Source organism: Canis lupus, chromosome 23, assembly GCF_048164855.1.
Source record: "Canis lupus baileyi chromosome 23, mCanLup2.hap1, whole genome shotgun sequence".
Lineage (NCBI taxonomy): Eukaryota > Metazoa > Chordata > Mammalia > Carnivora > Canidae > Canis > Canis lupus.
In genome coordinates this window covers 26,440,677-26,465,380 of record NC_132860.1, presented here as the reverse complement: position 1 = coordinate 26,465,380, position 24,704 = coordinate 26,440,677, and the positions used below count along the sequence as shown (strand labels likewise).

General features: G+C 36.9%; 1 protein-coding gene and 1 pseudogene across 6 annotated transcripts in view; both read left to right on the top strand.

The window, feature by feature from the left end:
• FCHSD2 (FCH and double SH3 domains 2) overlaps positions 1-24,704 on the top strand; it is a 334,052-nt gene that overhangs the window by 192,499 nt on the left and 116,849 nt on the right. The gene's annotated exons all lie outside the window — the stretch shown is intronic.
• On the top strand, positions 11,516-14,564 carry LOC140614592 (ubiquitin-like FUBI-ribosomal protein eS30 fusion protein; annotated as a pseudogene).

Genomic DNA, 24,704 nt, shown 5'->3' with positions numbered 1-24,704 from the left:
CAGAAGAGTTGTTCCTCCTATCTAAAGATGATCTTTTCACCTGGGTTTTGGATATCTCATTCCCTCCTGCCTTTTCAGGATCAAAACAACTGTTTATTCAATTTCTTTCTTACATTTCTTGAATGTTGTATTCTTAGGTTAAAAGTAGAAAAAAAGTGTAGAGCCTGAGAGTTAGAGTGTAGTAACTGTTGGGAGCTAACATGGCCAGGTACTCTGTCTAGATTCTTTAAATACATTCTTTCATTTAGTTTTCATAACACCTTTTGAGCTAAATATCATTATCCCTGTTTTACAAATCAGATAGCAGAGCCTCAGTGAGGTTCAGTGAATATGTATATAATAGCCAGGACTTAAATAAAATTCTGTGTCTTCAGAGCCTGAGTTCTTTACTATATATTACACTATGTTTTTTTCCTACATTCCATTCCAATCTTCTTGATGATAAAAATGAATATAATTAGTAGTAGCCTACTGTGAATATCATAAATTCTGAGAGGACTGTAGAATAAAATTAATAATTTAAAACTGCAATTTCTCCCCTGTTCTAGTTATTACAAAGAGTAAGATCATGTCAGTATCTAAAAACAAATACTTAGATTCCCCAATGAATATTTTGTATTCCTTATGCCAATATGGATTAAAACAGTAAATAAACTGTTCTATGTCTGTATATCATCAGGCATGTATTTTTGAACTCCACCCTAAAACAAAACAAAAAAGCTATTGCTGGTCATGAAAACCAGACAACTGATTTTGTCACATCTAATAGTAAGCAGTTCTACTGGCTGCTGGGATGTAAGGTAATTTGTTCTTCAGAATTCCTTTTTTTGTTAGCATATTCTCATATAATATGTAAATGATATTTTTAATAGCTTGTGTATTAGTGGTTTGAATATGGAAGGATGAAGCACAGTGCATCATAGTAGAAAAGAGAAGAAATGTCCAGCTAATGAGGATTTGAAAAGTTTAATACTAGGCCTTTTTTTTTTTTTCTTTTTTTTTTTTTTTTTTTTTTAGAGAGAGATTTATTTATTCATGAGAGACACAAAGAGAAAGGCAGAGACACAGGCAGAGGGAGAAGCAGGCTCCTTGCGGGAAGCCTAATGTGGGACTTGATCCCAGGACTCCTTCTGATCCCAGGACAGGGAAACACTCAACCACTGAGCCACCCAGGTGCCCTAATACTAGGACCTTATTTCTAGACAGATGTTTATTGTCTTCAGTGGAAGCTAAATATATCTGGACTAGTTGATAATCAGGCAAAGTAATAAAAGTTAAACATCTTTCTATGTCAAAGAAATCTAGAAAATATATTTGGCCTATCTTATGCATATATTTGTTTTGATTAACTAAAGAGAAAGTAGTTATTGGTATCCAAGTCCCTTATTTTTATGGCTTTTCCAGCTAACCACTAATTATTCCACAAGTCTTCCTCATTCACATGTGGAATTGGATGTTCATTCCTGAACATGTTCACATGTTCATTTTCAGAAATGAAACAGTACTAGTAAAATGGAAGCCTCCTATGTGACTCATCCTAAAATACATCTCTCTCATCCACCACATTGTAACCACTTTTCTGACCATATATAGTGTTGTCTTAGCTGGTATTGTATTCTACACCTTGCTTTTTTCACACCGAATATTGTATTTGTGGATTAATACAGATTTTTAACTTTAGTTGTTATCATTTTGCTATATACTATTTCATTGTGTATATTTTATAAATTACTTATTGATGTTCTCAACTGAAATTTTTGTTTTATAAACAAAACAGTGCTATCAAACTCTCTTGTACTTGTCTCCTGGTGCACTTCTGCAAGAAGTTCTTAAGTTCTTACCTAGGAGTGGTGTGTTTTAGCAGCTTTACCAAAGAGTGTCAGATTGTGTTACAGCACTTTTTATTATACCTTTTTTTTTTATTATACTTTTTAACATTGTTTGCATGTCATGTTAAACTTAGCAAGTATTACAGTGTGTACTAGGTGATAGGCACTTAGGGATATAGAGATGATCCATATAGTCAGTGAACCAGAAATAAGGTTATATAATTCTCTGGAGTAGCCCCTAAAGGGCTTAAGGAATATGAAGTGGTAAAGCCTTTCCCTTGCTTTATTGGTTATGTTATAATTGGCTTCCTGCGACACAAAAGGAGAAAACCATGATACTTCTTGCCCACTTTTACCAAAATTAGAAAGCAGTAATTTTTTTAAAAAGATTTTTATTTATTTATTCATGAGAGACACACACACAGAGAGAGAGAGAGAGAGAGAGAGGCAGAGACATAGGCAGAGGGAGAAGCAGGCTCCATGCACAGAGCCTGACATGGGACTCGATCCCAGGGTCTCCAGGATCACACCCTGGGCCGAAGACAGCGCTAGACCACTGAGCCACCTGGATTACCCTACTAATTTAAAAATATTTTTAGCATTCAAACAATTGCTATGAACTCCTGCATGGGATCCTTTTATATAAAGCAGTAGAAAGGAAGCTATTTGGTTAAAATTTGTGAGGCTGTTCCCCTTTGTGTCTTTTCTCCATTCCCCATAACTCTGTGTATCGTCTTTTACTTAGTTTTGGTTCTTGAGGCAATTTACTGAATACTAGGCTCCTTTGAAATACAATTTGGAAACAACTATTCTAAGATAGGATTTTCCAACTAGTAAATTTCTTATAGAATTCACAGCTTTACCTAGGTGATCTCCATGCTAGACTTTTTCAAAGTAATGTTTTAAAAATGTAAATCAGATCATGACTGCTTATATCCTCCAGTAACAATTGAATATTCTGGCTTGAGGGTTTATTTGGATATCTTGGGCTGGAGAATCAGCAATAAATGAGGTGTACTAAAGTAGAGAATATGCGAAACTACTTATGGGAATAACGTATAAGGTGACAGGAGGCGTAAGGAGAAAACTTAAACGAGGTCTTTTAAAATGAACTTTATTAAGGTATAATTAATATAAAATGTATCTATTTTAAGTATATAGTTGGCTGAATTTCGACAGATGTATACACCCTTATAATCACCGTCATAATCAGAATTAATATATAGAATATTTTTATCCCCCAAAACTTTTCTCTTGTTCCTTTGCAGTTATATTTGGTTTCTATCACTATGTAACAATCAGCCCAAACTGAGAGACTTTAAACTCTCCATTTACTATTTCACAGTTTTGTAATTTGAAAGGCCAGGTAGGCTCAGCTGGATCCTCTGCTAAGGATCTCATAAGGGCAAAACCTTGATTTTGACTTTGCCTGGATTGGATTCTTATTTGGCGACTCTGAGAGAATCCACTTCCAGGGTGATTCAGGTTGTTGACTTAAGTCCTTTTTTTCTTGCCGGCTGTAGGCTGAGTCACTCTCAAATCCTAGAAGTTCCTCTCAGGTCTATTCCACATAACTCCCTTTATCTCCCAACCAGCATGTGGACTCTTTTTCATGTTTTCAATCTCTGACTTTCTCTTTTGCTACTAACCAGAGAAAATTCTCTGCTTTTAAAGGGCCCTTGTGAGAAGTTGGGCCTACCAGAAAATCTCTCTTTTGCCATATAACATAACATAATCATAGAATTAATATTGCATCATTCATAAATTCTCCCCACACTCAGATTACATAAGGGCAAGGATTGTTGGGATCATTTTATAATTCTGCCTCCCTCAGCAGTCCTATATATATTTTGTTAAATTTATTCCTAAGTATGTCAGTGTTACTGTAGCCATTATGTTTTCATTTCAGTTCTTTTTATTAATATATAGTAATACATTTGATTTTCATTAATTGACTTATGACAGTTACTGTGTTACTCTGCATAACAGATTACTGTAAAGCTTAGTGGCTTAAACAACAAAAGTATTTCTTTTTCCTTGAATCTTTACTTTGGACAGGACTTAATGAGAATTGTCTCTGTACCACTCCACATCAGCTAGATCAGCTCAAAGGCTAGCTCTGAATTCTTCTGGGAGTACATTTTCTCCTGTGTTTAGTGATTGATTTTTCCTATTGGCTGAGATTCTGTTGGAGCTATCAGCTGGAGTTCTGCACTTGGCTTCTCTCTTTTGTCTGGGCTTCTTTACAGTGTTGGGTTCCAAAGATAAACTATATGAGGAAGGGAGGGAGACTGGTCAGGCAATATTGCTTTTTATGAAATAGTCTCAAAGGTCATACAATCTCTTTTCTGCATTCCTTTCATCAAAGCAGTTACAAGTTTCAACCCAAGATTAAGAGGGGTTGATAGAATAGATTCAGCTTCTTAGTGCAGTGTGGCAAAGTTATGGAAGAATAGATGGTACCAGAAATGTTGCTGTGGCTGTTTTTTGGCAAATGCGATCTGCTATGTGACTTTGTATCCTGTAGTCTTCCTAAATTCACTTATTAGCTCTAGTAGCTTTTTTGTGGATTCTTCACAAATTAAATAACCATGATCATGTCATAGTTTATCTTTTTTTAAAGATCTTATTTACTTATTTTAGAGAGAGAGCACATGCACATGCTGGGAGAGGGACAGAGGAAGAGGGAGAAGCAGACTCCCCACTGAGCAGAGAGCCCCCATGAGTGGCTCTATCCCAGGACCCTGGGATCATGACCTGAGCCAAAGACAGATGCTTAACCAACTGAGCCACCCAGGCACCTCTATTTCTGTCTTTCTAATTTAGAAGTCTTTTTATTTCTTGTCTTATTCCATTGGCTGGGATCCTTAGTATAATGTGAATAGAAGTAATAAAAATGGACATCCTTGCCTTATTCTGAGATCTTTTGGGGAAAGCAAACAAAACAAAACAAACAAAAAAACAGCTTTTTAAGAATTATTTTCGTGAAATACATATTTCCATTTTAACCATTTCCTTTTTTTGCTTTTTAATTCTAGTATCATTATCCTATAGTGTTAGTTTCAGATGTTCAGTATAATGATTTAACAATTCTTTACATTACTCAGTGCTCATCATGATAAATGCACTCTTAATCTGTTTTATCTCCCCTCTGGTAATCATCAGTTTATTCTCTATAGTTAGGGGTTTGTTTTTCTGTTTGTCTCTTTTTTTCTTTGTTTCTTAAATTCCACATATGAATGAAATTATATGGTATTTGTCTTTCCCTGTCTTTCCCTGATCCATTCATGTTGTTGCAAATGGCACAATTTCATTCTTTTTATGGCTGAGTAATATTCCATTGTATGTATACCATATCTATCAGTGGACACTTGGTCTGTTTCCATAATTTGGCTATTTAAATAATGCTGCAATAAACATAGGGGTGCAATATATCTCTTCAAATTAGTGTTTTCATATTCTTTGGATAAATACCCAGTAGTGAAATTACTGGATCATATGGTGATTGTATTTTTAATTTTTTGAGGAACCTTCACACTGTTTTCTATAGTAGCTGTACCAGTTTGCATCCCCACCAACAGTAAATGAGGGTTCCTTTTCCTCTGCATCCTTGCCAACACTTACTGTATCTTGTTTTTGACATTAGCCATTCTGTAGCAGGTGTGAAGTGATATCCCATTGTAGTTTTGATTTGCATTTCCCTGATAATTAGTGATACTGAGCATCTTTTCATGTGTCTGTTGGCCATCTGTATGTTGTCTTTGGAGAAATGTCTGTTCATTACTTTGCCCTTTTAAAAATTGAATTATTTGGTTTTTTTGTGTTAAGTTGTACAAGTTCTTTATATATTTTGGATACTGACCCTTTATCAGATATGTCATTTGTGAATATCTCTCCCATTCAGTAGGTTGTCTTTTAGTTTAGTTGATAGTTTACTTTGCTGTGGAGGAGCTTTTTATTTTTATGTGATCCCAATAGTTTATTTTTTGCTTTTGATTCCTTGCCTCAGGAGACATATCTAGAAAAATGTTGCTATTGCTGATACAGAGAAGTTACTGCCTGTGCTCTTCTAGGATTTTTATGGTTTCTTGTCTCACATTTAGGTCTTTAATCCATCTTGAGATTATTTTTTGTATGATGTAAGGAAATGGTCCAGTTTCATTCTTTTGCATGTAGCTGTCCAGTTTTCCCTGTGCCATTTGTTGAAGAGACTTTCCTATTGTATATTCTTGCCTCCTTTGTCAAAGACTTATTGATTGATTAATTAATCATGGGTTTATTTCTAGATTTTCTATTCTGTTCATTGATCTGTGTGTCTCCTTTTGTGCCAATACCATATTATTTTGATTACTACAGCTTTGTAGAATATCTTGAAATCTGGGATTGTAGTACTTCTAGTTTTATTCTTTTTCAAGATTACTTTGGCTATTTGTGGTCTTTTGTGGTTCCATACAAATTTTAAGATTGTTCTAGTTATGTGAAAAATGCTGATGGTATTTTATTAGGGATTTTAAAAAAAGATATTATTTATTAATTTGAGAGAGAAAGCACAAGCAGGAGGAGGGGTAGAGGGAGAAAGAGAAGCAGACTCCCTGCTAAGTGTGAGAGCATTATGTGGGGCTTGATCCCAGGACTCTGAGATCATAACCTGAGCCAAAGTCAGACATTTAACTGACTGAGCCACCCAGGCACCCCTTGATAGGAATTTTAATAGGGATTGAATTAGATCTGTAGATTGCTTTGGGGTCATATGGACATTTTAACAATATTTGTTCTTCTAATCCATGAGCATAGAATATCTCTCCATTTGTTTATATCATCTTCAATTCCTTTTCTCATTGTTTTGTAGTTTTTGATGTATGGGTCTTTTCACCTCCATGGTTAAGTTTATTTTTAGGTATTTCATTATATTTGGTGCAGTTGTAAATGGGATTATTTTCTTAATTTCTATTTCTTCGTTATTAGTGTATAGAAATGCAGTGGATTTCTGTATATTGATTTTCTATCTTGTGACCTTACTGAGTTCATTTATCAATCTAGTAGACTTTTGGTAACCTTTAGGGTTTTTTATATATTAGTATTATGTTATCTGCAAATAGTGTAAGTTTTACCTTTTCCTTACCAATTTGGATTCCTTTTCTTTTTCTTATTTGATTGCTATATGTAGGAATTCCAGTAGTCTGTTGAATAAAAGTGGTAAGAATGGACATCCTTGTCTTGTTTTTTTTATCTTAGGGGGGAAGCTCTCAGTTTTTCATCATTGAGTATGATGTTAACTGTGAGTTTTCCATATAGGACCCTTATTATATTAGAGGTTTATTCCCTCTAAAACTACTTTTTTGGCAGTTTTTATCATAAATGGATGTTGTACTTTGTCAAATGCTTTTTCTGCATCTATTGAAATGATCATGTGGTTTTTATCCTTTCTCTTATTGATGTGATATATCATGGTGATTGATTTGTGAATGTTGAGCTACCATCATACCTCAGGAATAAATCCCACCTGATCATGGCAAATGGTTCTTTTAATGTATTATTAGATTCAGTTTGCTAATATTTTGTTGAGAATTTTTGCATCTGTGTTCATCACAGATATTGACAGATAACGAGTTTCTCTTTTTGTAGTGTCTATCTGGTTTTGGTATCAGGGATTGTTGGGCTCATAGAATGAATTTGAAAGCTTTTATTCTTCTTTTTTTTTGCAATAAAAGTTTGAGAATAATAGATATTAACTCTTTCTAAATATTTGATGAAATTCACATGTGAAGCTATTTAGTCCTGGGGTTTTGTTTGTTGGGAGTTTTTTGATTACTGATTCAATTTCATTGATGGTAATCAGTCTGTTCAAATTTTCTATTTCTTCCTGATTCCATTTTGGGAGGTTATCTGGTTTTAGGAACTTATAACCATTTCTTCTAGGTTGTCCAATTTGTTGGCATATAATTTTTCACAATATTCTCATGTACTCCTTTGTATTTCTGTGGTGTTGATAGTTATTTCTACGGTTTTATTTCTGATTTTGTTTATTTGAATCTGCTCTCTCTCTCTGCCTCTCCCTCTGTTTGATGAGTCTAGCTAAAGGTTTATCAGTTTTTTTTTGATCCTTTGAAAGAACCAGCTCCTGGTTTCATGATCTGTTTTATTGGTTTTTTTTTTTTTTTACTTTCTATTTTGTTTATTTCTGTTCTAATCTGTATTATTTTCTTCCTTCTCCTGGTTTTGGGTTTTGTTCTTTATCAAGGTCCTTTATGTGTAAGATTGGTTGTTTATTTGAGAGTTTTCTTGCTTCTTGAGGTAGGCCTGCCTAGTTTTGCTATAAACTTGCCTCAGAACAACTTTTGCTGTATCTCAGAGGTTTTGGACCACTGTGTTTTCATTTTAATTTTTCTCTGTGTATTTTTTGATTTCCTCTTTGATTTCTTATTTAACCCATTCATTGTTTAGCATCATATTATTTAACCTCCTTGTATTTGAGTTCTTTCCAGATTTTTTTTCTTTTGGTTGACCTCTCATTTCATAAAGTTGTGGTCAAAAAGGTGCATGGTATGACTTCAGTCTTTTTGAATTTCTTGAGACTTGTTTTGTGGGCTAAAATGTGATCTCTTCTGGAGAATGTGCCATGTGCATGTGAAAAGAATGTATATTCTATTTTAGGATGGAATGTTCTGTATATATCTGTTAGATCCATCTAGTCTGATGTGTCATTCAAAGCCACTATTTCCTTGATTTTCTGTTTGGATGATCTATCCATTGATGTAAGTGGGGTATAAAATCCCTTATTATTATTGTATTACTATCACTCACTTCATTTGTATTTGTTATTAACTGCTTTATGTATTTGGGCACTCCCACATTAGATGCATAAATATTTACAATTGTTATATCTTCTTGTTGGATTGTTCTGTTTATGACTATATAGTGTCCTTCTTTGTCTCTTTTTACAGTCTTTGTTTTAAGGTCTTATTTTGTCCAATATAAGTATTGCTATCCCAGCTTTCTTTTTACTTCCATTTGCATGATAAATGCTTTTCCATCCCCTCGTTTTCAGTTTATATGTGTCTAGGTCTGAAAGAAGTCTCTTATAGGCAGCATATAGATGGGTATTGTTTTTTTTATCCATTTCATCACTCTGTGTCTTCTGATTGAAGCATTTAGCCCATTTACATTCATAATTAATTATTGATAGGTGTGTTCTTCTTGCCATTTTGCTACTTGTTTTATGGTTGTTTTGTTGTTCCTTTCTTCTCTTGCTCTCTTCTCTCGTGGTTTGCTGGCTTTTTGTAGTGATATACTTGGATTGCTTTCTCTTTATTTTTAGTGTATCTATTAGTGGTTTTTAATCTGTGCTTATCATTAAGTTTGTATATAACAACTTCTGCCAAGAGTAGTCTATATTAAGCTAATGGTCATTTAAGTGTGAACCCATTTTTTTTTTCTTCAAGTTTTTATTTAAATTCCAGTTAGTTGACATACAGTGCAATACTTGTTTCAGGTGTAGAATTTAGTGATTCAACACTTCCATAGATTCAACATTTCCATAGAACATCCAGTGCTCATTACAACCAGTGCATTCCTTAATCCCCATCACCTATTTAACCTATCTCCTCACCGACCTCCACTCTGATAATCATCAATTTATTCTCTATAATCAGGAGTCTGTTTCTTGGTTTGCCTCTCTCTTTTCTCTCCACATGTTGTTTTGTATTGTTTCTTATTTGTTTTGTTTCTTAAATTCCACATAGAGTGAAATCATGTGATATTTGTCTTTCTCAGACTGGATAGCAACATGCAAAAGAATGGAGTTGGACCACTTTCTTATACCATACACAAAAATAAATTAGAAACGAATTAAAGACCTAAATGTAAGATAAGAAACCATTAAAATCCTAGAGGAAAACATAAGCAGTAACCTCTTGGACATTGGCTGTAGCAGCTTCTTACTAGATATGTCTCCTGAGGCAAGAGAAACAAAAGCAAAAATAAACTATTGAAACTTTATCAAAATAATAAGCTTCTGCACAGCAAAGGAAACCATCAACAAAACTAAAAGGCAGCCTGTGGAATGGGAGAAGATATTTGCAAATTACGTAACTGATAAAGGGTCAGTTTCCAAACTATATAGAGAACATCTACAACTCCACACCCAAAAAACAATCCAGTTAAAAAAATCCAGGGCAGAGGCTATGAATATACATTTTTTCAGAGAAGACATACAGATAGCCAATGGACACATGAACCCATTCTTCTGTCCCCTTCATATTTTAAGTATATGGTGTCATACTTTACATCTTTTTGTTTTATGAATCCCTTGACTGATTTTTATAGATATACTTAATTTTACTGCTTTCATGCTTCCTACTTTTCTTACTCTTACTTATGTTGTTTGCTTTCCACCCAAAGAGTCCCTTTTAATGTACCTCGTAGGGCAGGTATATATTGCTCATGAATTCCTTTTAACTTTTGCCTGGGAAACTCCTTATCTCTCCTTCTATGTTCTTAATGATAGTCTTGCTGAATAAAGTGTTCCTGGATGCAGAGTTTTTTTCTTTCAGTACTTTGAATATGTTATGCCACTCTCTTCTGGCCTATGAAGTTCCTGCTGAAAAATCAGCTCAGAGCTTATGGGATTTCCCTGGTATGTGACTGTTTCATTTTCTCTTGCTGATTTTAAAATTCTCTCCTTATTAGTACTTTTTGCCAGGTTCATAACTATGTGTTTTGGTGTGGGCCTCCTTGGGTTGAATTTGTTGGGGGCTCTCTGTGCCTCCTGGGTGTGGATTTCTGTTTCCTTCCCCTGATTCAGGAAGTTGAATATTTATTTCTTCAAATAAAATTTCTGCTCTCTTTTCACTCTCTTCTCCTTCTGGGATCCTTATAATGTGAATGTTACTATGCTTGATGGTGTCCCTGAGTTCCCTAAACCTATTTTCTTTTTTTAAATTATTTTTTCTTCTCTCTCTCCTGTTCAGTTTGATTGTTTTCCATCACTCACTCCTCTAGGTCCCTGATCCATTTTTCTGCTTCTGTGTATTTTTAATTTCAGTTATGAGTACTTGATCTCTGATTGGTTTTTTTTTTCTTTATGTTTTCTGTCTCTTTGTTAAGGGTCTCACTGAGGTCCTCCCCTCTTTTTCAAGTCCAGTGAGTATCCTTATGATCATTTGTAAATTATGTCATATTGTTTATCCCTGTTTCATTTAGGTCTCTTGGTATGATTCTGTCCTGTTCTCTCATTTTGGACATACTTCCCCATCTCCTCAATCTGTCTAATTATCTGTGTCTGTTTCTTTGTAAAAAGTTAAGAAAAGTTAACTACATCTCCTGATCTTGAAAGTAATGGCCTTATGAAGAAGCAGTCTTGTATTGCCCTGCATGCAGTGTCTCCTGTTCACTAGCACCTGAGCACCTGGCACTTCAGGGATATCTCCTGTGTATACTGCATATGCTGTACTCTTGTGACTGAGCCACTTTTACCTTCAGTCTAGTCATCTGCACTGGCTCTGTTTTCCTGTTGTGAACACTATTTGGTCCCTGTGTTAGTGGGCCAGTCTTGGGTCACTTTGGATTTTAGTTGAGTCAGACCAGTCATTTGCTAGAGGATACAATAGCTCTGAAGTGCAGAGTACTTTTCCTGTATTGTCCCCTGAGAAGCTTTTGTTGGTGGAGGGTGCCTGCAGTCAGACCAGATGTCTGCCCTAACCCGCTGTTGGGACCACAGTCCAACCAGTGTATATGATTATCTTCTACCATCTCTGGGACAGGAGTCACTTTGGACTGGTGCTGGCCCTTGTCAGTTCTTCTTGCTCTCTTCCAGGCTTGTGGCACCACTTTGAATAGGCTTCAGCTAGGGTGTATTGGGGCAGGTCTGCAAAGGAATATGGGGGTCGGGGGGGGGGGAATATGAGGTGTTAGTAAGGTTTGCACAGGTCTGCTGAGGGGACCTACAGCTGTCCAGGACTCTTGCTAAGGCTGACCTGATTTGAGGGGGCAGATTGATAGAAGTGTGGGGACAAGGTACTCTTTAGCAAGCTAGGTGGAGAGTGTTGGCACTGAAATGGTTCCACAAGTGTCCATGCATCTAGACTGGGAGAGGCACATGACATCCACCAGCAATTTTGTTCTTGGAGAAATATCCCCAAAATCACTGCCTCTCCAGTGCATGCTCTGCGATTAGTAAATAAATGTTCCTGTATACCCTAGGCATTTTTCAAACTGCTGTTTCTATGCTGTATCTCAGAGCTGTATGTTATTTCTTTAAGGGCAGTGATTCAGCATTTCTTCCCCTCAGGCTCTCCCTGAGCTGAGCCCATTGATTTTTTTTTTTTTTTTTAAGTTCCAGGTGTTGAGGATCCCTGGGTGGCTCAGCGGTTTGGTTTAGCAGCGCCTGCCTTTGGCCCAGGGCGCAATCCTGGAGTCCCGGGATCAAGTCCTGCATCAGGCTTCTGGCATGGAGCCTGCTTCTCCCTCTGCCTGTGTCTCTGCCTCTCTTTCTGTGTCTATCATGAATAAATAAAAAATAAAAAATAAAATCTTAAAAAAAAAAAAAGTTCCAGGTATTAATTTAAGCCTTGCTGATTGTAAGAACTTAGAAATTAGGCCCCTCTTATTTTCAAAGCCAAATATTATGGTGATTTGTCTTCCCCACTCGAGTTCCCCATGCCCGGGGTGTTTGGTCTAAGGGTCTGTTTCTTTCCCCTCTCCAGCCTCCAGTATCCCTCCTGTGGACAGCTCCATAGATCTGTTTAGCTCCTGACTGTGTCCCCACTCTTCCTACCTTCTTTGATGTGGCCTTTACATTTAGCTATAGAGAGTCTCTGCCAGTCTTCAGGTGGTTTTCTGGGTTATGTACACTGATTTGGGTGTTACCTTGCATCACTGGGATGCTCCTACTCAGCCATCTTCTCCAGATGTCTGATACAGACCTAACCATTTCTATATGTACAGTTGATTGGCATTTAGTACACATAAGGCATTGTGCAACTATCAACACCATCCATCTCCAGAACTTTTTCATCTTCCGAAACTGAAACTCCATGCCTACTAAATGATTACTCCCCGTTCCTTTCTCCTTTAGCCCCCTGAAAACCACTTTTCTACTTCTGGTATATGAATTTGACTGCCATTAAGTACCTCATATAAGTGACGTCATACAGTTCTGTCCTTTTCAGTCTGCTTTATTTTAGTTAGTGTAATGTCTTTAAGATTCATCTGTGACGCAGCGGTTTGGCGCCTGCCTTTGGCTCGGGGCGCGATCCTGGAGGCCTGGGATCGAATCCCACGTCGGGCTCCCTGCATGGAGCCTGCTTCTCCCTCTGCCTGTGTATCTGCCTCTCTGTCTCTCTCTGTGTAACTATCATGAATAAATAAATAAAATCTTTAAAAAAAAAAAAAGATTCATCTGTGTTATAATACGTGTCAGAATTCCATTCATTCTTAAGGCTGCACTTTTATTATCTATATGCTATATCTATATCACAAATAATTTTAAATGCCTCTTTACCAACAAAGTGAGCTCTGAGCACTTTCTGAATCCTTGCTGTCAGGGACTTTACAAATTAGAAGGAGAACTAAGACATCTACAAAAAGGGTATCTAACTACAATTGATCAGTGAACATGGCACACAGCAGGCAGTGAGGACGTGCATGCCCTTGTTCCTTCTTCTTTCTTGACTCCATCTTCATGGTAGCAGCTGTGGTGCCTGTGTTCAGTCATGGACACGTAGCTCTTTGTTCACACCCAGGAGCTACACACCCTCAAAGTGACCAGCCAGGAGATTATCATCCAGTTCAAGGCTCATGTTGTCTTGCTGGAGGGCATCACTCCAGAAGATCAAGTCATGCTCCTGGCAGACATACCCCTAGAGGATGAGTCTACCCTAGGTCAGTGTGGAGTGAAGGCTCTTACCACCCTGGAAGTAGCCAGCTGCAGCTTGGAAGTAAAAGTCCATGGTTCCCTGTTGTGTGCTGGGAACATAAGAGAGCAGACTCCCAAGGTAACCAAACAGAAAAGAAGACAAACCAAGCCACGGGGCAGATGCAGTACAACAGCACTTTATCAATGCCATGCCCACCTCTGACAAGAAGAAAAGCCCCAATGCCAACTCTGAAGTCTGTTGTAATCTTGGCTCTCCCCAATAAAACCACATAGTTCAGTAAAAAGAAAACAAAAGTAGGGGGATCCCTGGGTGACTCAGTGGTTTAGCGCCTGCCTTGGGCCCAGGGTGTGATCCTGGAGTCCCAGGATCGAGTCCTACGTCAGGCTCCCTGCATGGAACCTGCTTCTCCCTTTGCCTGTGTCTCTGCACCTCTCTCTCACTCTGTGTCTCATGAATAAATAAATAAAGTCTAAAAAAAAGAAAGTATGATTTAAGAGCATGTAATAGTAATAGCCATTATTTATTTAGCATTTATTTTATACAGGGTTTATATTCATATTACCTCATGTAATCCTCAAGACAACCCTATATACGCATGAATAGCTTCCAGTCTTGCGTTTCTATGAATATAAGTGGTACAAATAGCTATAGGCCCTCAAATCTCACTAGAAAATGATTCCTGACAGTAGATACTTTGTTTTGTTCCCTGTTTTAAACCTAGCACTCAAAATTGGTGTTAAATAAGTAAGAAGGAAGAGATTACAGTGGTCCCTCATGGAGGATCTTTCTCCATGGGAAAGGACCTTAACATTTTAGGCCTTATATGGTGTGTAGGATGTCAATAGGCTCTGATGGCTGAGGATGGGATTTCACAGGGATGGACTTATACAAGCACTTATGAAAATGTTGTATAACAGAAGCCACTGGTTCCATTGGTCCTGAGGAGAGGCATGAGAATATTTGCTAAGAGTACTAGCAGTAGAATTTTGGGGTTTTTAAAAGATTTTATTTATTTATTTATTTAGGAGAAAGAGCACAACCGGGGGTGGGGAGGGGGGGTAGAAGGAGAGGGACAAGCAGACTCTGTGCTTAGTATAGAGCCTGACTAGGCTATATAAAAGGTATTAGTGTACATATAGATATATATAGATATATATGTATGTGTATAATAAAAACCATGTTTTTCATGTAAGATGAATCCTTGCATGAGGTCTTAATGTTATTATCCAATAATTTTTGACCCTAAGATCATGACCTAGCTGAAATCAAGAGTTGGCCAGTTAACAGACTGAGCCAGCTAGGTGCCCCTAAGCAGTATAGAGTTTTTAATGAAGCTTTAAAATACTTAACTTTGAAGAAAGAATTCTAAAATGCCATTAAAGTAGCTCGCTCTTTTTAAAGTAGGTTAGAGGGACACTTGGGTGGCTCAGGGGTTGACTCTTTGTCTTTGGCTCAGGTCATGATCCTGGAGTCCTAGGTAGGATCAAGTCCCACATCAGGATCCCTGCAGGGAACCTGCTTCTCCCACTGCCTATGTCTCTGCCTCTGTGTGTCTCACATGAATAAATAAAATCTTTTTTAAAAAAAAGTTAGAATGTGAATACTTAACTATTTATTATCTTAGCTTTTTATGCAGTTTTCTTTGAAGTGTATTTTTCCATTAAATTTAATTATTTTTATTTTTTTGTATGTAAGTCCATTTTCATATATTAGAAATCCTGAATTGTTTTTACTCACTGAAATTGTAGACTATTAGATATCCAGTAATTTTCCTAGATTCTGTGATACACTGTTGATTAAAAATTTGAAGTAGTAGACATTGATGGCATTAGTTTTGGGGTTAAGAAAGGAAGTGATATATGAACAAACAATCTTCAACATTCTTAGCCATTTCTGGACTTAGCAAGTTTTCTTTGTTTATAAATCATTTTTTAAAGGTTTTATTCATTTATTCATGAGAGACACGGAGAGAGAGAGAGGCAGAGACACAGGCAGAAGGAGAAGCAGGCTCCATGCAAGGAGCCTGATGTGGGACTCGATCCTGATATTCCAGGGTCACGCCCTGAGCCAAAGGCAGGCGTCAAACCACTGAGCAACCCAGGGATCCCCTATAAATCATTTATTAAGAGCTCTCCCTCTCTCTTTTTCAAACCATTTTGAAAAGGCAAATAGTATTCATCTTACTGGTATCTGCTGGCTCTTGTTTATGATTCTCAGGCTGATGTAATGATGTCATAATATATAATAGAGGTTATATTCTATCACTGAGGTGCTCAGCTATTGCTTAAATAGTCCCTGACCACAGATAGGTGTTTTTTTGAACATAGTGCCCTATTCCTATAATGAAGATCAGATCCCACTTCTGTGCATTTGGTGATGTTTATCTGGTATGGCCAATGTGTAGGTTTTAAATTTGATTCAGCAGAGTATTTAAACCTAAGAATTGTATCTCTTTATCACAAATAACATGATACAGAGTTTGCCAAACTCCATTTTCAGACATGGCTTTATAATTTCTGACTTACATACATGTCATGTTATTCTAATCTTTTTCATATTAAATTAGTCAGCACAACCATATTTCCTTGATTCTAAGATTCATAGTTTTAGATCTTTTTAAGATTTTATTTATGGGACTCCTGGGTGGCTCAGCTGTTGAGCTTCTGTCTTTGGCTCAGGGCATGATCCCAGAGTACCAGATCAAATCACACATCAGGCTTCCTGCGAGGCGCCAGCTTCTCCCTCTCCCTATGTCTCTGCCTTCTCTCTATGTCTCGCCTGAATAAATAAATAAATATCTTTTTTAAAAAAGATTTATTAATTTGAGAGAGTGTGAGTGTGGATGGGGGCACGGGCTAATAACATAGAGGAAGAGAGAGAATCTGAAGCAGACTCCACGCTGAATGGAGAAGCCCAGTGTGAAGCTCAGTCCCACAACCATGAGATCATGACCTGAGCCAAAATCAAAAGCTGGATGCTCAACTGACTCAGTTACCCAGGTGGCCCTAAGGTTCAGAGTTTTTTTAAGAAAAAACCTTTTAATGTTTTTTAATCAGCAATGCTTCTAGTATTCTGTGATGTCTTAAAGAGAGTTTTTCCTAAGTTTCCAATTTGTACAAGGCACAGAGGAAGACTGCAAAAATAATTTTAATAAAAACTCTACTTTCAAGGGGTGCTTGGGTGGCTTAATCAGTTGGGATCCAACTCTCGATTTTGGCACAGGTCATGATCTTAGGGTCATGAGATTGAGCCCCTTGGGCTTCACGCTCGGCATGGAGGCTGCTTGGGATTCTCTCCCTGTCTCTCTGTTCCTACCCCCAACCAAAAAACAAAACAAAACAAAACTCTACTTTCAAAAAATTAAGACGAAGATTGGTCTTTGTACATTTCTGGCTTTCTCCCCGTTTCTCAGACAAACTCTTACAAGTTTACTGGCAGTTCAAATAGTAAACCTAATGCCACTCATCTTTTCTGCACTGTTTATTAATCTGATTTTATTCTAAATGTAAATACTCCAAACCAAAGGAGATAAAATCATTCTATTATGATCTCAGAAGGAGTAAGTCTGTATATGAAAATACTAAGTGTTGGGATGCCCTTCATTATCTCATAAAGTTTTTAAAGGAAGTAAGTAGATATTACCATTGAATTTAGCATTCTGCTCTTTATTAACTCAGCCTTAACAAGTGATTATGAGGCTAAGTGATAATACCAGGTGTGTGCTATTTCAAAGAAAATCTATATAAAAGGTATTAGTGTACATATAGATATATATAGATATATATGTATGTGTATAATAAAAACCATGTTTTTCATGTAAGATGAATCCTTGCATGAGGTCTTAATGTTATTATCCAATAATTTTTGAAGGGAAAACTATCTGGCCTTGGTTTTTGTTTTGTTATGTTTGTCAACTTGTGGCATATCTTTTAATGTTAGATTATAAAACCATTAAAGCACCAAGGAGAATTGTTGGTCAGAGAATGAAGCTCAAGTAAATAGAAGCACAGGTGGGTCTCTAGAATAAAGATAATTGGTCAGAAGCCTCTTGACTTCTGTAAGCAGGCTCTATGCACATGGAGTAGTTCATAGGCTTTAATACTGCCAAGAATAGTAGCATGTTTGTAGGGCTTTCTAGAATTGCATCTCAGCACTGTCATTTTGTAAATGAGAATAAAATTTTATTTAGGAAACAGATTTATCTTTCATTAGTATAGTTAGAAATAAAATATGATTTGGCAAAAAGAGCTCCTATTCAAGGTTCCTATTGAGACACCTGTGCCACAATTGTCCTAATACTACTTGTAATCTGGGTCCTGGTTATCCTCATATATTATCTTTCAGTGACAGACACATCATGACTTAATAACTACAAATAAGATAGCACATCTAACAGATGGCTCTCTGGAAAGGAGTAACTTTGAATAAAAGTTGCAAGTCCATGGGCAGTCCAGGTGGCTTGGCAGTTTAGCGCTTCCTTCAGCCCAGGGCCTGATCCTGGAGACCCGGGATTGAGTCCCATGTCAGGCTCCCTGCATGGAGCCTGCGTCTCCCTCTGCCTGTGTCTCTATACCCCCTGCCCTGCCCTCCCTGCCTCTCATGAATAAAGAAATAAATAAAATGTTAAAAAAAAAAAAGTTGCAGGTCCACCTACAGATATTTTCTAGAAAGCAGAATTATAAATTACAGTTTCAAAACAAATGACAGAGAGCTCTCACTGTTGTAGACTATTGAGTTATGTATCAAAAAGTCTTTTTAATTCTTTCTAAAAGTAATTTTTGGAGCATCTGCACTGTACCCTTATTACTCTGAGGACAAAATTGGAAAACCTCAAGATAATTAAAAAGGTGTATGTTCTCTGCTAACTTTATCTTTTAAAATTCAGATATAATTCACATAACATAAAGTTCATCATTTTAAAGTATACATTTCAATGGGTTTTCTTTTTTTAGCATATCACAAGGTTTTACCATTACCACCATAACCTAATTCTAGAAAATTTTCATTACCCCCAAAAGAAACTGTATCTGTTAGGGCAGCCCCGGTGGCGCAGCGGTTTTCGCGCCTCCTGCAGCCTGGGGTGTGATCCTGGAGACCCGGGATCGAGTCCTATGTCAGGCTTCCTGTATGGAGCCTGCTTCTCCCTCCGCCTGTCTCTCTCTCTCTTTTTCTCTATGTGTGTCTCTATGAATAAATCTTTTAAAATCTTAAAAAAAAAAAAAGAAACTGTATCTGTTAGATTTTGTTTGTGACTTCTTTCACTTAGCATGTTTTCGAGGATCATCTGTGTAATAGCATGTATCAACATTTCATTCTTTTTTTTTTAAGATTTATTTATTTATTTATTTATGATAGACATAGAGAGAGAGAAAAAGGCAGAGACACAGGAGGAGGGAGAAGCAGGCTCCATGCCGGGAGCCCGACGTGGGACTCGATCCCGGGACTCCAGGATCGCGCCCTGGGCCAAAGGCAGGCGCTAAACCGCTGAGCCACCCAGGGATCCCCCATTTCATTCTTTTTTATGGCTAAGTAATATTCCATTGTGTGGATATGCCATATTTTGTTTATCCATTCATCAGTTGATGAACATTTGGGTTATTTCTGCATTTTGCTTATCTGTCTGTTTCTTTATCCTCAATTCATATCTCTTCCCCCATCACTCTGTACTTTTTTTTTATAAAGATTTTATTTATTCATGAGAGACACACAGAGAGACAGAGAGGCAGAGACACAGACAGAGGGAGAAGCAGGTTCCATGCAGGGAGCCCAATGTGGGACTCGATCCCAGGTCTCCAGGATCCCACCCTGGGCCAAAGGCAGCGCTAAACCGCTGAGCCACCCAGGCTGTCCTCACTCTGCACTTAAGTGAATGACTTTCAGTTCCTCACCAGTATGAAGCTCTCTCCTCCAGAGTATTTGCACTTATCTCTTGGCCTAAAACCATCCCTTTTTTTATTATACCCATTTACTTTCTTTTAATCATGGTTCACGTCCTAATGCAAATCTTTTTTTTTAGGGATGCCTTCCCCAAACTATACCAGATTCAGTTCCCCTGTTATATGTTCTCATAGTGTCAGCCTTCTTTCCCTCATAATGCTCCTCTTAATTTGTAATTGCATACTTGAGTATACTCTTTGCTTTCCTCTCCCAACTCTAGTATACTTTAAATTTCATGAAAACAAAGTTGTGTCCATTTTTTACTTGTAATTGTATCCCTGGAGCATAGCACAGTGCCCAGCATATATGGTTGTTGAGTGTATTCATTCACGAATCTATTTACAGTGCTAAGTACTAGGAACACAAAAATGAAAAACAGTCTCTATTTACATGGAACTTAGAATGCAGAGTTAAGAAGACAATTATTTTGCGGTAAAAGATACTATAATGACAATATGTACAAATGTCATGAGACCAGGAGGAAAGAGGAGGAAGATCAGGGAAGGCTTCACAGTAGTAGCTTTTGAACAAAGACTTACTCTGCTTCACGTAGTAGAATGTAAGGTCTTGAAAGGAGGAACTGTGTATGGCTTACTACTGTGTTTTACTTCATAGAAGAGTGCTCAGTAAATATTTATAGAATGGAATCAAATTCAGTTTTCCTGGCAGACAGGCTAATTGAGAACACTTCAAATATAGAGATAACAATAATGCTGGACTACAGAGATAAGTAGTTCATTATCTTTATAGTGTGCAGCAGGAGTGTAGCAAGAGATAGGGCTGAGTTATAGAAAGAGCATGTGACTGGATATAATTCATATTTCCATGGTTATGGATTTCTGTTTTACTCAGTGGCTTGAAATTTGTTGCTCTTATTATTTATTATTAGCCTCAAATTGCTGCATACTTACTCAGTAGAAATCCCTTTGAACTGGCTCCTGTCCTTCACATATTCTCCATCATTCTCTGAGCGGTTCCTTTCTGGTGAAAAATGTTCCAGGCTTATCATTTACTTTCCTTGCCCGGGTTCTGGAATCAGCTGTTTCCTCAAGCTCCCCTATTTCATCTTAGTGGAAGATAATATTTAGAAACTAAGTTCTGGGCACTTGGTGTGCTTATTGCTCTTAACCCCTCTCAGCGAACAGAACTAGGAGATACATGTATATACACACACATGCAGCTATATTTATTTCTGTATCAGTCTGTGTGTGTGTGTTATGTTGGTGTAAGCAAAAGTTCACACAGGTGTCCAATTCCAGTCTACCTCAGGATTCTTTCTAGCCTCCCCTTCTTCTATATTTGTATGTAATTGCCTTCTTGGACAATGAGAAACTTTGTTCACATTATCCTCATGTTTACTTATGTTCAGTCTCGTCGTATCTTAATCATCTCCTGACTACTCTGGTCACCTACTCAGCCTTTGATTTTCCCCTCCCAAATTTGATACTCTCCAATCTACTCAATCTCAGTAGCAGTCAGCTATAACCTTGCAGTTGTTCATACCAGAAGCATCAGTGTCATTCTTGTTATCCCCCTCCAAATCCCAAATCCATCCCAATAGTAAATTCCTTCAACTCTACCTTTAAATAGAACCAATTTCCCTGGGATGCCTGGGTGGCTCAGCGGTTAAGCATCTGCCTTCGGCTCAGGGTGTGATCCTGGAATCCTGGGATCGAGTCCCACATCGGACTCCCTGCATGGAGCCTGCTTCTCCCTCTGACTCTGTCGCTGCCTCTCTTTTTCTGTGTCTCTCATGAATAAATAAATAAAATGTTAAAAAAAAATTTCCCTTATCTCTACTGCTACCATTCTAAATCAAGCCACCATTATTACTTCTTGCATGTATTTTAGCAAGATTTGTCATTTGACTTTCTGCTTCCGTCCTCCTTTCCTTCTGTTCTCTATCAGCCAAAATGACCTTTCTAAAACCTAAATCTTTCTAAAACCTAAATCAGATTATGTCATAGGTTGTGTCATTCCTTTGCTCAAAACCTATTGGTAGTTTCTCTTCTCATTCAGTTTAAAAGTCAGAATTCTTACCACGGTTCTGTGTCATCTGCCACTTTTTCCCTCCCTGTAATTCAGCTGTATTGGCCTTCTTGTATTCCATAACATTCACACTCCCACCTCAGGGCCTTTGCCCTTGCTGTTTCCTCAGCAAGCTGTTCCCTTAGACATCCACACAACTTACTACTCCCTCAGTTCATGGAGTTCTCTATTCAAATTTAACTTTATCAGTAAAGCTTTCTCTACCTACCCAATATAAGATAGCATCCTTTTCTTCATTCTCTATTTATGCTTATATGTTTATTGTATTTGTTATGAACAGAGAAAATAAGAGCAGAGATTTTGGTCAGATTTTTCTTCTGCACAGTGTCCCTGCCATCTGGAATAATGTCTGACAGATAGTGGACTCTTGATAAATATTTGTTGAATGCCTTTTTGTATGTTCATGTTTAACACATTCATTTGGGTAAAATTGATTTTCACGATATAGCAATAATATGTTTTTTATAGCTGTAAATTAGATGTTTAACTTGTTTTAGAAGGAGAATTAGTGTCAGATGAGATATGAGAAAGAGAAAGAGTTCATTTCCAAAATGTATGTAAGTGGTTCAGAAAGCAGAATTAGAGATTAGAGATATTTTGAAAAAGAACTTGCTAATGGATTTGATAAGAGGTCTGCTCATTACCAGCTGTACATTTCTAAGATTCAGAGTTTTCCTTGTTACCTTAGTTTCTGATGTTTGGCAGACCCTCTCAAGACGGTTTCTCAAAATGTCCTTCTTCCCTAACTGTAAGCTTTTTTTCTGTACCAAGACTGTTAGACATCTTGTTTTGGCATATCTTATTTTTCTTAATATACAATATCATACTTCATTTTTATTGGAATACAGTAACTTCCTAAGTTCCTTTTATTCTTTCCACTTCTAGTAACCCAATTTTTGAAAGTTGAAATACATTAGAAGTAGTGGAGTAGTTCTAGTTGCTACAATGCGGTCTGGGGCTCTAGAGAGTGTGAACTATTCACCTTAAGAAAAAGCAGATAATTCTATCCAGAAAGCCTTTCTGCAGGGCTAGCTTTCATTGCCTTATATTTCTTAACCTGTTAGATCTTGTTTCTTCACCTGTGGAATTATTTCTAACAATATTCTTGCAAGAGTTGTAAATACGTATAAGTGGTTAGCACATAGTAGGTCTTCTGTGAGTACTCATTTCTCTTTCCACCTTTCCTGACTTTCCACTAATCAACGTAACTTAATGTTTTATCTATATTAATAAATTCTTATATATCTTAACTAAACTTTCCTACCAAGATAAAGTTGGTGAATATAAGTAAACAAAAAACATATGGAATTATTTTCACTCCAAAAATACTAAAGACTAATTAATATTAGATTTAGTGTTTTCCCTTTATCTTTCTGGCATAAAAATAGAGAAGCGAGTTAGTGTGAGTTGAGTGACCAAGCAAGACCAATGTAGATGAAAGTACGAAGGGAGTTTCCAGGCATTAAACTCATGGGTGCTCTTCTTTGTAACTTTATCTTCATTTGGTAAGACACATGCAGATATATCATGAAGACATAGGGTATTTTTGGTTCTTGCCAAAAATAAAAATACTCTAAAGCATGCCTTTTGGGAGTGCCAGCAACATGTGAATTCAGAAAGTTATCTTTTAAGTAAGAGAAAGAGTGTATCTTTTTATAGTATTCTTGTCAACAAGAATGTACCCTATGCTTTACGGGGTAAGAACTTCATCTGATACACTGAACTCTAGCCTCATTTCCTTGCAAGCACCATTGATTTTAGTTAGATATTAAGGATGTGTAAACAAACTGAAAAGGTAGACTTCAAATTGTTGGGAAAATCACAGATTATAAAGTAAATGATGTTGAAGTTCTCTAGAAAAAGAAAACTTTTGATCTCTACATGGTACAAGTCCTAAGTGTATAGATTCATTAAGGAAAAATGATATAGACAAAAAACATGGGTGAATAGTTATCTGATCTAAGTATGGAGAGGAGATTTTAAGTATTCTATAAAAAGAAGACTCTACATGGGAATATCATGATGACAATTCCAGATTTTTTTAATGTGTAATACAGTATGTAGTAGGTGCTTTACTAGAGTCAAAGTGCTAAAATTGAGAAATACTGCCCTAGAACTATATGATCTATAATCCTCATCTGCTTTCCATGTTAACGCAGACAATGATGACACCTGCTATTTTGCCACAGTATAAGAAGTATTACTAGTTTCCCACTTTGCAGCATTTGCTTCCTCGCTGCTTGCTGCCCTGCTGCAGATGACATCTATATTAGCTTTTTGTTACAGCCATATTCTACTACAAGATACTAATTACTAATTCTGTATTAATTAGGACAAAGGCTAAACAACTAAAATAGACCCAAAATGTAAAAGCTAAAATAAAATAGATGTTAATTATTTCTCATGCAGTAGTTCAGGGTAGATAGGTAGGTTCTACCTCATGAAATTATTTAATGACCTGAGTGATGAGGTGACTCAACTAATTTCTCTCATCGCCAGCTTGGCTAAACCTGGGTCATTGACTCATTTGAATTCTATCTAGTGGAGAGAGGAAAGAGAGTATAAGAAGACATACTATTCTCTTAAAATCCATCCTGAAAGTGACATATATTATTTCTGCTCACACTATATTAGAAAGAACTTAGCCACATAGCCAGTCCTAACAGGAGGGGAGACTAGGAAGTGCAGAGTCCCACTATGTGCCCAGGAAGAAAGGGAGAACAGATTTTGGTAGACAACAGTTTCCACCGCAACCCCTATTTGTGCTGCCTCTAAATATCTGATAAGGCAGATGACAATGTGGGAGTTAAAATGTTTTTATAACTCAATAAGAAAAATAGAAACATCCTAAAAGAAACAAAGAGAAGCTACATACTTAGTTTAAAGAAGGAAAATACATGCTTGTATGTATGTCAACTGATATTTGACAAGGGAGCCAAAAATACTCAGGAAAGGATAGCCTCTTCAATAAATGGCATTGGGAAAATTGGACAACCATATATAAAAGAAGGAA